This window comes from Petaurus breviceps, unplaced genomic scaffold (assembly GCF_028583685.1).
Source record: "Petaurus breviceps papuanus isolate PSGF00001 unplaced genomic scaffold, PetGlider_PUasm1.0 563, whole genome shotgun sequence".
Classification (NCBI taxonomy): Eukaryota; Metazoa; Chordata; class Mammalia; order Diprotodontia; family Petauridae; genus Petaurus; species Petaurus breviceps.
Genome location: NW_027186380.1, coordinates 562377 through 576683, shown reverse-complemented (window position 1 = coordinate 576683; position 14307 = coordinate 562377). Strand labels below are relative to the sequence as shown.

General features: G+C 42.7%; 1 protein-coding gene and 1 pseudogene across 1 annotated transcript in view; one reads left to right on the top strand and one right to left on the bottom strand.

The window, feature by feature from the left end:
- LOC138173106 (zinc finger protein 850-like) overlaps window positions 1–14307 on the top strand; it is a 784878-nt pseudogene that overhangs the window by 236343 nt on the left and 534228 nt on the right.
- LOC138173092 (zinc finger protein 420-like) overlaps window positions 1–14307 on the bottom strand; it is a 436800-nt gene that overhangs the window by 172724 nt on the left and 249769 nt on the right. The window lies entirely within an intron of this gene.

Below are 14307 nucleotides of genomic sequence, written 5' to 3'. Positions count from 1 at the left end.
ATGGCGGCATAGACCTCGGCACCATGCGTCCTGTGGGTGTCTGGGTCAGCATAAGCACCTGTCCCTGTCATTGCTTGAAACACTTGTTCTTCGGTAAGACCCTGAGGGGGAGGCTGGGAGCGTACGTATGCCCTCACCTCCTTGTGCCATTCTGCTTTCCATATAATCTTTTGCCCTGCAGTGAGACATGCAGTGGAAATCGTTTCCCAGTCTTCCAGGGTGTATGCTATTCGGGAAGCTAAGGTTGTTAAAGTTTGTAACACAAAAGGAAAATTCGGCCCATGAGACTGACATGCCGCCTTCAAATCCTTAAGAAGCTTAAAGGGGACCATGGTGTAAGCTCTATTTGGGTCGTTCAAATTCACTGGGAATAAAGCAGCGGCCCATTCTGTCACATCCTCCCCTGCTAAGAAGGCTTGTTGTACTGCTGCAGCCACCTTGCTCTTGCTCTGGTGAACAGGGCCTGTGTTAGTAGCGCCAGCGTAAGCAGGAGGTGGTGGATCCAGGCTGAGGCATCTCCGAACATGCCTCTTTAAGAGGGGCCCCTGAAGAAAGGGCGGTCGGCCGGCAATGCGCTGTTCCAGGACAATCGACTAAGGGCTGCCAAGACAGCCTTTTGCACCGCCTCCTCTAACAGAGCCGCTCCCCCTGCTGTTTGCTGTGCGTCTGTTGAGTCAGCTAAACCACTCCCTGTGTTAGTTACTTCCTTATCTTCCGGCTGTGGTGGCGCAGTTAGACTTTCTAGGTTAGGATACAGCCTCTTTTTCAACCTTTTTCCTTTCCGATCCCTTTTCACTCTGTCTTTCTCTGGGTCTGATTCATCGCTACTAGTACATTCCCCTACTGACTGACTGGTCTGTGTGTTAGCCGACACACACACAGACGGGGCAGGCCCATAAAGAGCTGCCTTCACTATGCTGTAAATAATGAAATCTGGATCTCTAACAGAGCCGGGTTGTTCCTTTTCATAACACGCTAACTGGTTACCGACAACCAGCCATCTGCTCACATCTACCCCTGTGTACTCAACCCAGGGAGAAGTCCTCCATAAAAGCTGCACGAATTGCCTGCAATCACTTGTCCTCACTTTTACCCCTTTCTCACACACCAACGCATGTGTCTGTTTTGCGTGTACCTCCACATCACTAGGATGTACAACAGGAAGGCTAACTACGTTCCCCATAATAATATCTGATATTCCACTCCGGACTTCTTGCTCACTACTGCAAGGCTGTGGAGTCCTTCTACCCCTCAGGCCCCACGTTGGGCGCCAGTCTGTAGCGTTCTGCTACGTTGTGTGGGTAGGCATACTCACCTCAACAGGCTTCGGGCGTCTCCGGCTCCAGCTATCACTGGAGAATGACTCCACAGAATCCAAGAAAGGTACACTCTTCTTTATTAAGGACTAGAGGTTACATCTTCCATCCCGAGCTACTCCCGATTGCCTCTGCCTCTCCCTGCATTGTCCCTTATCTTATCTTGCCAGCCGCTCCTCCCCTTCACTCATCTGGGCCACAGCAAGCCAATCATGCGCCACCCGGAAGAGGAGGAGGAAAGCCAAACCACACGGTACTATGTGGTCATCCCGTGATGAAACACTAGGGCCTCACCCCGTGATGCCAACTCAGCACTTTTGGAGACCCCCTGACGGGACGCCAGAGTCCTGCCCCCTGGTGCATCCTTGGCAGCACTCATGTGACCTTTGGCCCCTCACAGTGCCCTCCCCAGGCGACCATGTGCATTCCTGTTAGCTCCGGACCTCACCGGCCTTACAGTCTTCTAATTTGATTTTCATTTATTTTATACAAATATTTAAATTTATGTAATTAAAACCATCTATCTTTTTAAAAATCTTGTTATCTAAGATTAAGAATTCTTATGTCCACAGTTGTGAAAAGTATTGGGTATGTTTCCTTCTGTTTGGTCTTACTATATTTTTTAAAAAATTAGCAAATATTCCCCCCCCATCTCCTCAAATTGAGAAAGGAAAATAAAACCTCCATTACAAACATGTATAATCATAAATAAAATTCCTGCATTGTGTTTCCCCCCAAAATAGGTCTGACCCTGCTCTCTGAGTTTTTCATCTTTTATTAGGAAGTTTCCAGCATAGGTCATCACTTATCCTATGAAGTTGTGGTTTGTCATTTTGTACATTAGAGTTCTTAAGTCAGAATTTCAGGGGGGGTGGTTTACTCTGTTTTTCTTACTATATAAATTATTCTGCTCATTATGCACTGTATCAGTTCACACAAGTCTTTCCAGGTTTCTTTGAAATCATTCCCTAAATATTTTGTTAAAAGTTATATTCTACCAAGTTCACATACCCTCACTTGATTACCCATTCCCAAATTAATGGGCATCCCCTTAGAGCCTAAATCATCACCACTGTGAAAAGATGACACATCTTGTAATTTGCCAATAGAAAAATACATCTTGGGGCAGCCAGGTGGTGCATTGAACAGAGTACCAGCCTGGAGTCAGGAGGACCTGAGTTCAAATCCAGCCTCAGACACTTGACACTTTCTAGCCCTGTGACCTTGGGCAAGTCACTTAACCCCCATTGCCCTCCAAAAAGCAAAAAAATTTTTAAAAATAGAAAACACCTCTTTTGTATATCAACTGGTCACTCATTTTATTGCCTCATGTGGGGTTTAAAAACAAAAAATGCATTTTCATCTCTCAAGAACAGACTCTACAAATTCTCCTATCACATCCAGGTAGAAGGGAGCATTTTCCCTATATTCTAGTTATAAGTAACAATACAGTTGGTAATGCATTGTATAGGTATAGTAGGACTGCAGATACAGATATATAGATATATATAGTTGGACACAGCACACAGGAAGACCTGACTTCTAATTCTTCTTCAGGCATTTGTTAGCACTCTGATATTGGGTAAGTCACAAACTCTGTCTGCCTCTGTTTCTTTTATTGTAAAGCAGAGATAACAGTACCTACCTTTAAGCATCGTTGTGAGGATCAAATATGATGTCTATAAATCTCTTAACCCAGTGATCAGCACATTACATGCACTATATAAATGCTAATTATTATAATTGTTATTAAAATAACTTAATGCAGAACCAGATCAAAGATGGCATTTGCCAGGCATTGAACCAAATACTGCAAACCTTTGTCCAGACAAAAAATGTTTGATTTTGAATTAATTTCATATATTACATTATGCTCAACACCTTCCAACTTGTAACTTATTTGACTTCAAATGTTACCCCCATTCAACATCTGTAAAATAAAGCAATTTACACTGAAGTCTTGAAGGTAATAGCAAATATGAGGTTTTATTAGACTAGTACCTGGTATCTAAGGCCAGATATCCCTTTCTTACACACTATGTTGTAATATTCTCAGATCTTTTCCTTCATCTTTTAAACCCTTCACTCAGCTTGCTCCCATAGTATGTCTCTGTGAGCTCTGATTATGAAAAATAGAGCACACTGATGACTGCCCTTCTAGAGCCTTCCCCTTACCTGGAAAGAAACCCATTGTCCCTCGGATTTCACGCGGCCTGCTTCCTGCCGGCAAATTCTGGGGGTCCCTCACTCGAGATTCAATCAGCAGTCCCGATGCCCCACGTTTTGGGCACCACTTACTGCGGCCAGCTTGGTGGGCTAGCAAGCAGTGAGAATAAGGAGGCGGGGGTGTAATCAATAGTCTGTTTATTACAGGACCATTACATACAAAGCCAAAGATGCCAGGAGCACACAGAGATTTTATGCCCCCCAAGAGGATGTGGATGCCCCAAAAGAATGCAGACAATGTAGAAAGATCCTACATCAAAGGAATGCAGATAATGTAGAAGGAGCCTCCCTTAATCCTGTTCACTATTTAGCCTTGCTTAAGATTAGTTACTTATTAGGGTATTATTCTAGGACCATATCTGGAGGCATAAACAAAAAAGATTACAGATCCTCTTGTTTATCTGCCCAGTAACCTTTGCAGGTAACTGTATAGGACAGGGAAATACATACCTCCTGAAGTCAAGGGACCCCAAAACATTCCCTTCATAATACATCCTCTTGCTTGTCTGCCCTGTAGCCTTTCAGATAATAATATACGGAAGGGGAACATTTCATTAGTGAAGCCGAGAAATTTCTGAAAGTTTGCAACAATTACGCAGAGTGTGTGTGTGTGTAGTTGTTTGCAAATTGTCTATTTTCTTTTTCCATTCTTGGAATCCCAAGAGCCTACAACTTGCTTGGACCCCATCAAGTACTTAACAGAAGCTTGTTGACTTAATTGCTTGACTAAACCCTTTAGAAAGTGAGCTCCTTGAGGACAGGGGCTGTTTCACCCTGCTTGTTAACCCCAGGACCTAGTATAGTGCCTGGCACATAATCAGGGCTTCTTCTATTGACATGATGGAGTCCCCAGATAATGGGGATTGGAGTCATGCTGCTATTTTCCACATTCCAAGAAGTGACTATCAACTGTACCCAAGGGTCCCATTCTGAATGAAAGCTGGAGGCTGTTGAGACTGAGTTGTTTCAAAGGTGTAGTAACTGCCATATATATTGCTCTAGATAGAATTTCTCAATTTCAATAACCAGTGGCCAGACAAATTCCCATAAACTTGAGTATTATAAAAAAATTCGCAAGCTCCCACTCCCCAAACTGTTCTTTGAGGTCTTAATTATTCAGCCAAGTACTTCATTGCTTCAAAATTGGACCTGAACTTTAAGCAGCTTCTTTATTTTTTTTTTTAATTTCTTTTTGGAGGGGCTAGGGCAGGGAAATTGAGGTTAAGTGACTTGCCCAAGGTCACATGGCTAGTGTCAAGTGTCTGGGGTCACATTCGAACTCAGCTCCTCCTGCCTCTAGGGCAGGTGCTCTATTCACTAGGCCACCTAGCCACCCCATTTAAGCAATTTCTTAAGCAGAGCTGATAAGATTTGGTGACCTTGCCCAAACAGAAGGTCCAGAAGCATTTGGTGAGTCCCCAAAGAACTTCCCAGATAAGGAGAATTTACAAGCTTTTTTTACTTTTCCCAAAACGCAAGTTGTTATTTTTATTCTTTTTCAGCCAGATACATTGAACACTTAGCAGTTTTGAAACATTATAACCACATTCTCTAATAGTCTAATTTGCCATTTCACAGCATGCACATCAAAAGTGGAGTTGATTGCCTAAGAATCACCCTCCAAGCATCACTGTTAAAATGCACAATGTTTCTGATCAAATAATTTCCCAAAATCATAATAAAAGACAATTTTGAAAGATAATAACAAAAGCAATATTACATATTTTTGAAAATCTTATTATTTTGACAAGACAGATTTAAAACAAAAATTGCTGTCAATCAAATGACATCAATTCTATTGAATATATTTTTCAAATTATCTTACATAGAAAATCACTTTGTCCAGCTATGATTTTAATACTCTAGACTGACTGCAGCCAGCTTTCAAATTATATCAGAACTCTTTGTGCCAGCAAAAACAAGAAACAAAGTCAATAACCATCAACTGTTTAAAAGCTAAAGAAATCGCAGTATATGACTACAAAGGAATGTAGTCCTGAACAATAATGAGAAACACCAGGATTTCACAGGAGAATGCCATGACATTTGTAGGGGTTTATTCACAGTAAGTAATTTTGAATGCTGAATAAGGTCTCTTATACTGGGAAATATAACCAGGTCTTCAGCAAGAGGCCTAACCTTGTTATTTAGATCCAGAAGTTTTCTCTCCAGCAAGATTATTCCAAGGTACAGTCAAGTGCAATTCAAGGCAAACCATTCAACATGACAGTGACAAGTACACTGAGTCCAAAGAGTCCAAAGTTGCTCAGTTCTATGAAAACAGAAAACATTTTTGAGGGAAAAAAGGCAGAGGTGGGGAATCTGACTATAACATGAGTCAAAACTTGACATGCAGCTGATCAAGGGCCAGATCATGAGCTTCTTATTACAAAATTCAGACTCAAATTGAAGGAAATGTGGAAAAGTGTCAAACCCTACAGATATAACCTAGATAACATTGCATATGCATATAAATTGGAAGTGAAGAATAGATTTAGGGGATTAGATCTTAGGTTAGCTGAGGAAAGAAGGAAATATAAATGTAAGAAAGAGAAAGGGAATGAAATACCCAAATGAATGCATATTTCCAGAGAACAGTAAGGTGGGATAAGGTTTTTCTTAAGTGAGCAATGCAAAGAAACAACAGAAGAAAACAAAAGAACGGGAAAGAGAAGTGATCTTTTCAAGAAAAATTCAGGTATCAACAGCATATTTCCTGCAAAAAAATTTCAAAAGCCATGACGGCTTCTGGAGCCAAGATGGCAAAGTGAAGAAGTAACTTGCCTGGGATCTTCTAAATTCCCTTCCAAACAACCTTGCTCAGAACCATTTTCAGAGCAGTGAAGATGATTTACCAGCCCAGGAGAGCTTGAAGAGTGAGCTGGAAAGGTCTGTCTCACTGTGGTGGGAGGAGAGTGCAGGTAAGGGAGCAAGCCAGGGGCAGGCTTCATCCTGGGGGTACATGGAATATGTTAGGGGAGCCAGGAGAAACCTCCCCTCCTCCCTAGAACCAGCACTCATTCTGTTGTCTACATAATGTATCAGTGTGTTAGAGAGGGGAGAGAGGAGCCAGGGAAGGCAGAGAATCAGCTGGACAGAGAACTCTGGGTCAGGAGCCATTGAGACTCTGACTGGGCTCATTTCATCTAGGATATCAAGACCCTTCTGCCTCTTGGGTCTCTGAAGGAGAAGGAGGGAGAGGAAGGGGACCAAAGATGAGGAGAGTGAGGGACCATCTTCTTTCTCAAGCCCTGCCCTGCTGGTGGATTGGAGTCTCTGCCCAGAGAGTAAGGTCAGACCCTTTGCAACCCCCTCTAGCCCACTCTCCTGCCCTGGAAGGAAAGGGAAACACTTTACCACTCTGGGATCCTTTTCCCTGTCCAGCATAGGTTGCAGAGGACCAAGGTCTGGCCCCAGCAGGGAGCCTGGAGCCAGAGGAGATAACCTGGGAAGTGAAGAGTGTCCTGGTCCAGGACTGAGAAAGGGGTCAAGTCCCCCAGACCCCTGTGAAGATGAGCCCACCTCTCATTGTAATCTTTATTCAATCTTGTCTAAGCATTAGAGCTGATTTGTACCTGGTGGCAAAGTCCACTTATCTGAGGGCACATAAGTGCTGAGAGCCCTCTGTGATTCCTCCAAGTTCACAAGACAGAGTTTAAGGACCACTGTTTTACTAAATATTCAATAGTCCTAATTAGTGAAATCACTGACCAGAAATTCTGTCTCTTAGACACTTCCTTCAGCACATTTCTTTGGGAAGGAGATGGTGGACATAAGTTTTTAATCACATTCCAGATACTCATGAGGTTTCTCTCCAATGTGGATTCTCTGATGTTGAGCAAGATTCAAGCCCCGTGGGAAAGGATTGGTGCATTAATTACATTGCTAAGGCTCCCCTCCAGTGTAGACTCTCTGATGTTCAACAAGTTTATATTTCAGTTTGTAAATCTTTCCGCACTGATTTCATTTACAAGGTTTCTCTCCAGTGTGGATTCTCTGATGTCCAGTTAAATGGGACCTCTGTCTGAAAGCCTTTCCCCAATGATTACATTCATAAGGTTTCTGTCCTGTGTGGACTCTCTGATGTTCAGTAAGTTTGAGGTTCTTTCTGTAAGCCTTTCCACATTCCTTATATTCATAAAATTTCTCTCCAGTGTGGGATCTCTGATATGCATCAAGACAGGAGTTCTATGTGAACATATTTCCACAGTGATTATAGTCATAATGTTTCTCTGCAGTGTGGATTTTCAGATATCTAATTAAATGGCCCCATCATTTGAAAGCCTTTCCACAATGATTACATTCATAAGGTTTCTCTCCAGTGTGGATTCTCTGATATACAGTTAAATGGGCCCTTTGTTTGTAAGCCTTTCCACATTATGATTTTGACTCTTTCTTCCCTAATTGTCCTCTCTTTTCTTAAACCATCATTAGGCTCATTCTATATCCCATTGAAAAAAAATTTCTTTCCATTCCCAAATACCCTCTTTTCTGTGAGTCAGCTAAGAACAATGTTCCCAATCTGTTGCTTCTTCTCAAAGCATCTCCATGTTTTTATGCTGGATTGGAAGCTCCTTCACAACAGGGACTGACTTTTCCCTTCCAAAAGCTGAGTTGAGTGCCTAGATAACTGGTTAATCTATGCATGTTGAGTGACTGACTGGACTCAGGGCTGACTCCAGGCCCCAGACTCTACCACAATCGCAATATTCTAGTCTCTCAGTTGGCAAATGCATGTTCTGACCCCAGTTCTGTTTCTGCCCCTTGCACTATAACCACTAAAGTGAGTGACCTTTGTCAGGTTCAAATCCTGCTGGGACCTGACCAGACCCAGAGAGAAGATCACAGAGACTTCTTTTCTAGCTCCTGAAGCATCACATGCAATGGGACACCTGGGAATTTTTACTTCACATTTCCCCAAATTAAAAGTACCTGTCACCGCAAAGAATCTGGCCAATGAATCTCCAATTACAGGCCAAAGATGGAGCCTCACAGATCAGGGGAGGGGAACAGGTTCGTGATTTACATATAGCCGAGTCTTGGATTAATTCTAAGTAAGGCAGCAACCTTTGCTACTACTGAGATGCTGCTGAATGGAGAGAGGGAAAACCAGAAAGCCAGGCTGTCTGGGTCCACAGCACATTGGGGCTGTATAATCTCGCTGTAGCAGGGCTATCCTTTCATACGTCCCTGTCTCCCTTGGGGCGGCTAGGAAGTACAGTGGATAGACCAATGGTCAGGAAGTCTTGAGTTCAAATCCAGCCTCAGACCATTACTTCCTGTGTCATCCGCAATAAGTCACTTAGATTTCTTGGCCTCAGTTTCCTCATTTGCAAAATGATGCAGAAAAGTTAAAGGAAAACCGCTCCAGTATCTTGCCTAAAACTCAGTGGGATCAGGAAGAGGCAGAAGTGACTGAAATGACTGAACAACAACACAACTGCCTCCCTAGCAAAAGGATCACATGTAAATCCTCTCTGGGGCTGTTAATCACCTGCCTCTTCACCATCTGCCCTCCTCCTCTTCCTCTTCTCATTTTCTTTTATCTCATTTTCCCCCCAAACATGCTGTACTTCAGGGGTGCAGGCCTCCTTCTGTCCGGTGACCAGGACACTCCACCTCCCAACTCTCCGGGGACGCTCTGTGCCATTCCCATGCCTAGAATGCTTGTGCTGGCTTCCCTGAAGCCCCAGCCAGAGCCCACCTTCCACAATACGCCTTTCTAGTCCTCCTTAGTCTTAGGGCCTTCCCTCTCTCAGTGAGCTCCCCTATGTCCAGTCCAAAACAGGTTTCCACACTGTTGTTAGTATGTTGTCTGCTCCCCCACTTTGTGAGCTCTAGGAGAAGAGGAGATGTTCCCTGTATCTCTTTATATGCCTGGTGCTTATCAGAAGGTCTGGCACAGAGCAGGCTCTTAATAAACTCTCACTCATTTGAAGAAGGTCTAAGAAAGAGCCCATATTGGAAAGCCTAAACCCTTTTGCTCTTTCAGGAGAGTTCCTGCCCCCAAATTCCAAACAATGACTTTATATGGGATCACAGGTTTATCACTGGAAGGGCATTGAAAGGCATGGTGTCCAGATCCCTAATTTTACAGATGGGGAAACTGAGGTTCATTGGTTGACTAAATTGTTCAGGATGCCACTTCTAAAAAGTGTCTCAAAAATATTTCCAAGTCTGGTCTTTTTGCCTCCAAATGTACTACGTGCTTAAGCCCCACATCTAGAAGCCTCTTGTCATCACAGCTTTCATAGACCTGTTTTCACCAGATTCACCTGGATGGCAGCTCCTCAGGTCTCTTTGCTCCAGCAGCCATGGGGCTTCCCCTTGTTTCAAATGAGAGATCAGATCTCTTCTGGGAACTGGCAGCCCTGGGCATAGGGAATCAGAATGAGGATGGAGAAACCTTGTCATTGAGGTGTCTTTAGGGAGAAGAGTGTGCATGTAAAGCAAGTCCTTTCTGAGAATCCCTCCATCATGTTAGCACAGATCTGCCTTATTCTCCCATGAAGGCTTCTAAAGGCAGTAACCCAAACTAGGATGGGCCAGATCAGCCTTGAGCCCCTGAAAATCAGACCCTGCTGAATCAGCTTTGGCCTGTCACCTCCCCTGCTCCTCCCTCCCTCACCTATAAAAACCTTGGAATTCTCCAGGGAGGCTTTGCCCCTTCCAGTGAGGTTCTCCTGATGGGGAACTCAGTGAAACTCAGTTAGTCCAAATTCTGATTCGGGGCCAGTCTGTCATTCCTGTCAGTGACAGGGGCTGGAAAGCAAGGAGTACCGCTTCATTCCCAGAAGTCCTGACGCAAAGTTTCCATAGCATTTAGTTTGGGAGCTTTGGGGAGAGACAGGAATAGATCATAGGGCCAAACGGGAATGAAAAATTGGTGGTGCACCTTCTTCATAGGAGGGAGGGACTCACTGCATAGTTTCCATTACCTAGAAATTAAAGGCAGCTGGTAGTACAGTCAAGAGAGCCCTGGGCCTACAGCCATGAATGCCAGGGTTTAAGTCAGGACTCAGATAGTTACTAGCTGTGTCCTCCTGAATACCTCAGTTCACCTCCGTTTCCTTCAGTTTTCTCAAATATCAAATGGGGGTAATATTATCACCTAATATTGTAAAGAAAGCACTTAGCACAAGAGCTGGTAAACAGAAATGCTTATTCCCTTCCTTCCTTTCCCACCAACCGGGCTGGAATTTGTGACAAAGCAAAGGAAGAAGGACAAATGTGCCCTACCACCTATAGCTGGGAACTACAAAGTGAGGCTTCTCACAAAGAAGAGTGTCCTAAATACTTGGCCCATCCCAAAGAGAAAGGTGCAGGAAAAAGCTTCCTAAGCAGTTTTTAGATATTTGGCAAACAAAATTCAGGTGCAGGGACAGCCTGGACTACATCATGTGGGAAGACTTCCACATCTGAAATTCTTCAACTCTGATCTCATCTGGGACTTCAAGCTACCTAGAATTGGCAAGAGACAGCTTCAGGGGCAACCAGGCAACCTCCTGGTTCTCTTCACACAAGGTACTGAGCTTTTATAGCGAAATGTGGCAGCAGGAGGACCCTGTCTCTGGGACACAGGAGACCAGCACTTTCCCTTTCTAGTAACTGATAAATGCTCAAAACCAGCACACTCATGAATGAAGATATTGCCTCTGATACCACATTTAGAGGGAACAGAGGAAGTGTCCTTACCCACGGAGAGCAGGTTCCAGGCATTCTCCAGCATCACCTCCTTGTACAACTCCTTCTGAGGAGGGTCCAAGAGGCCCTACTCCTCTGGGGTGAAGTCCACAGCCACATCCTTGAATGTCACCAACTCCTACATCACCAAATGTGACAAGATTTATACTTGATGGAGACTCCACAATTCTTGTAGTCTAACCTTCCTCAAGTGAGAGAAAAAAACTGAAGCAAAGAAAGGGGATTTGCTCAGGGCTTGTACCTTTCAAGAGTGTCAGAGTCAACACTTGAAACCATGGTTAATAAGAGGCCAATGGAATGTTGAGAAACGCATTTGGCAGGGTGAGCTGGAATAAAGTTTAAAAGGTCTTACTATGGGATGTGCCTCCCTGTGCAATGTGTGTGAAAGGATGCATTGGAAGTGTGAGGGAGGAGGATCTGGGGAGGAGAAAGAGAGAAGATGATGGGAATTCCTTCCTTCTCACATTCAGTGGGGAGTTTGTGAGAAGCTCACACGGTGAGGGTATTCTGGGTAGGGAAAGGAATGTCTGTGTGATTATAGGAAAGAGAGGAAAGAGAAAGAAAAGATCTACCTCATTTCCTGAGAAGCTGAAACCAAGTCTTCTCTAGACCTAACATGGAAAGGATTCATAAGACACAGTAATTGCCATCAGGACTGAGCTGAGGGACATGAGACTTTCCAGCCAAGTGAAGCAGAATTAGCTGTTGTCACTTTGAGGGCTTGAGGCTGCCCTGGTGTGATGGGCCAGGGCCAGACCTCTCATGCCTTTGCTTTACGATGACTTTCATCCTGCAATAGCATGTATGTCTTTATTATAATATTTAGTTTCATGGCTGGTCATTTTTGTTGTTCTTTGTGCTCAAAGAGGACCAAATGACATCCCTATGTCAGGGTCAAGGTGTGTCTGACCAGGGATGATCAGACTAAGGGTAGGAGCCCAAAAGGCCCTACCAGAGCTCGGGCACAAAAAGTGCATTTGAACATATGAGGTGGAAATGGCTCTCAATGTGCACCTTCCCATTCTTTTGAGTTACTGCAATTTTGCTTTGCTCACATGGCACAGCACATTCTCTGAGGTGGGCATGCCATGCAGGGTCATCCTTTGCCAGTGTCTCCCATGTCTCACCACTGATTACAGAGTTCTTCAGAGACACTTTGGAAATTTCTTTTAATTGCTTCTTCTAACCACCATGTGAGAGCCTTCCTTGCATGCTTTCTGCATAAAATAGTGTTTATGAAAACATCGTTTTGGCTTCTGAACACCATGGTCAGCCCAAGGGAAGTTGTGCTCTCCCAGTAAAAGAAGTAGTAGTGGGGAAATGATGTCACATGAAAGGGGCAGAGGAGAGCAGTTACACCGAAGGGGAAGGTGGGGGAGATGGTAAGCGGGGGCTTGATCCTTACTCTTATCCAAATTGACTCAAAGAGGGAATAAGGTACATGTTCACTTGGTTATAGAAATCTATCTCATCCTATACAGAAATGAAAAGGGACAGGGATGGGGGGTGGGGACAAAGAGAAGAAAGGGAAGTTTGGTGGATGTATTGGTCAGAAATAAATCACTGGTGAAGAAAGATAACATGTAAAGTGAGACAGAGAAGATAACCAAGGGGAAAATGTGATGGAGGGAAATATACAGGTATTTATCATAAGCATAAAAATGAATTTAATAAACTTACCCATAAGAGGAAGTCCATAGCAGAATGAACTAAAAACCAGAATCCTACAATATGCTGTTTGCCAGAAATATATTGGAAGCAGAGGATATACACAGAGCAAAAGGTAAGGAGTTAGAAGCAAAAACATACAGGCACCAAATGGTATGGCATCTAAGTTTGAAAGGACAGCTTAAATGAGTTATAGAAGGAAACAGACAACAAACGATACTAGTGAGGGGACCTCAGCTTTCCCCTCTCAGAATTAGATTAAAAAAAATAAACAATAAAGAAGTTAAAGGCAGTAATAAATTTTAGAAAACTTCAATCATTGGGCCTTTGGAAAATGCAGTAAAATATTTTTCTCAGCAGTACAAGGCATTCATACAGTAAATGTCCTTGGATTAGAGCAAGAAATCTCACAATCAAATGCAGAGAAGCAGAAATATAAAATGCATCCCATTCAGATCACAAGACAATAAAAATTACATTTAATGAAGGGCAGCGAAAAGATCGATTAAAAGTTCATCTAATCCAAAAGAGTAAATGCATCTAAGAATAAATCAAAGAAATAATCATTCCTTTAAGGTAATGACAACAATGAGACACCTTAGCAACATTATGGGATGCAGTGAAAGCAGTCCTTGGGGAAAAATTTATATATCCAACAGTTACATCAATCAAATAGAGAAAGAATCAGTCAATGAATTGATTGAGGACATGCTTCTTAAAAAACGAAAAAAGAACAAATTAAAAACTCCTAATTAAACACCAAAATGGAGTTTCTGAAAATCAAAAAAGAGATTAACAAAAATAAAAAGCAAGAAAACCATTGAACTAATAAATGAAACTAGCAGCTGGTTTTATGAAAAAAGCCAACAAAAAAGATGAACCATTGGTTAAGGAGATTTTTCAAAAAGAAAAGCAAAACTAATTCCTAGCATCAAAAATGAAAGGAATGAAAAAAAATTTAAAAATCTTTACGATCAAATTTGCCCAAATATATGCAAAGAAATCTGATAATCAATCTGAAATGGATGAATATTTACACAAATATAAATTGCCCAAACTAGTAGAAGAGGAAATAGAATACTTAAATAACCCAATCTTGGAAAAATGAAATCTACCAAGCCATCAATGGACTCCCTAAAAAATTATCTCTAGGACTAGATGGATTCCAAGAGAATCTTGCCAAACAGTTCAAAAACAATGAATTCCAAAATGACATAATCTATTTGGAAAAAAGAAGACAGGGATATTCCTTCTATCAAACAAATATGTGGCTGAGTCTTAAAGGAGGAAGCGTAAAAAAAGAGAAGGAAAGTACAGGCGATGTGCCCTCGCATATTGATAGAACATTTTTAGACACAATATCAGCAAGGAGATAACAGCAGTAAAAATCCCA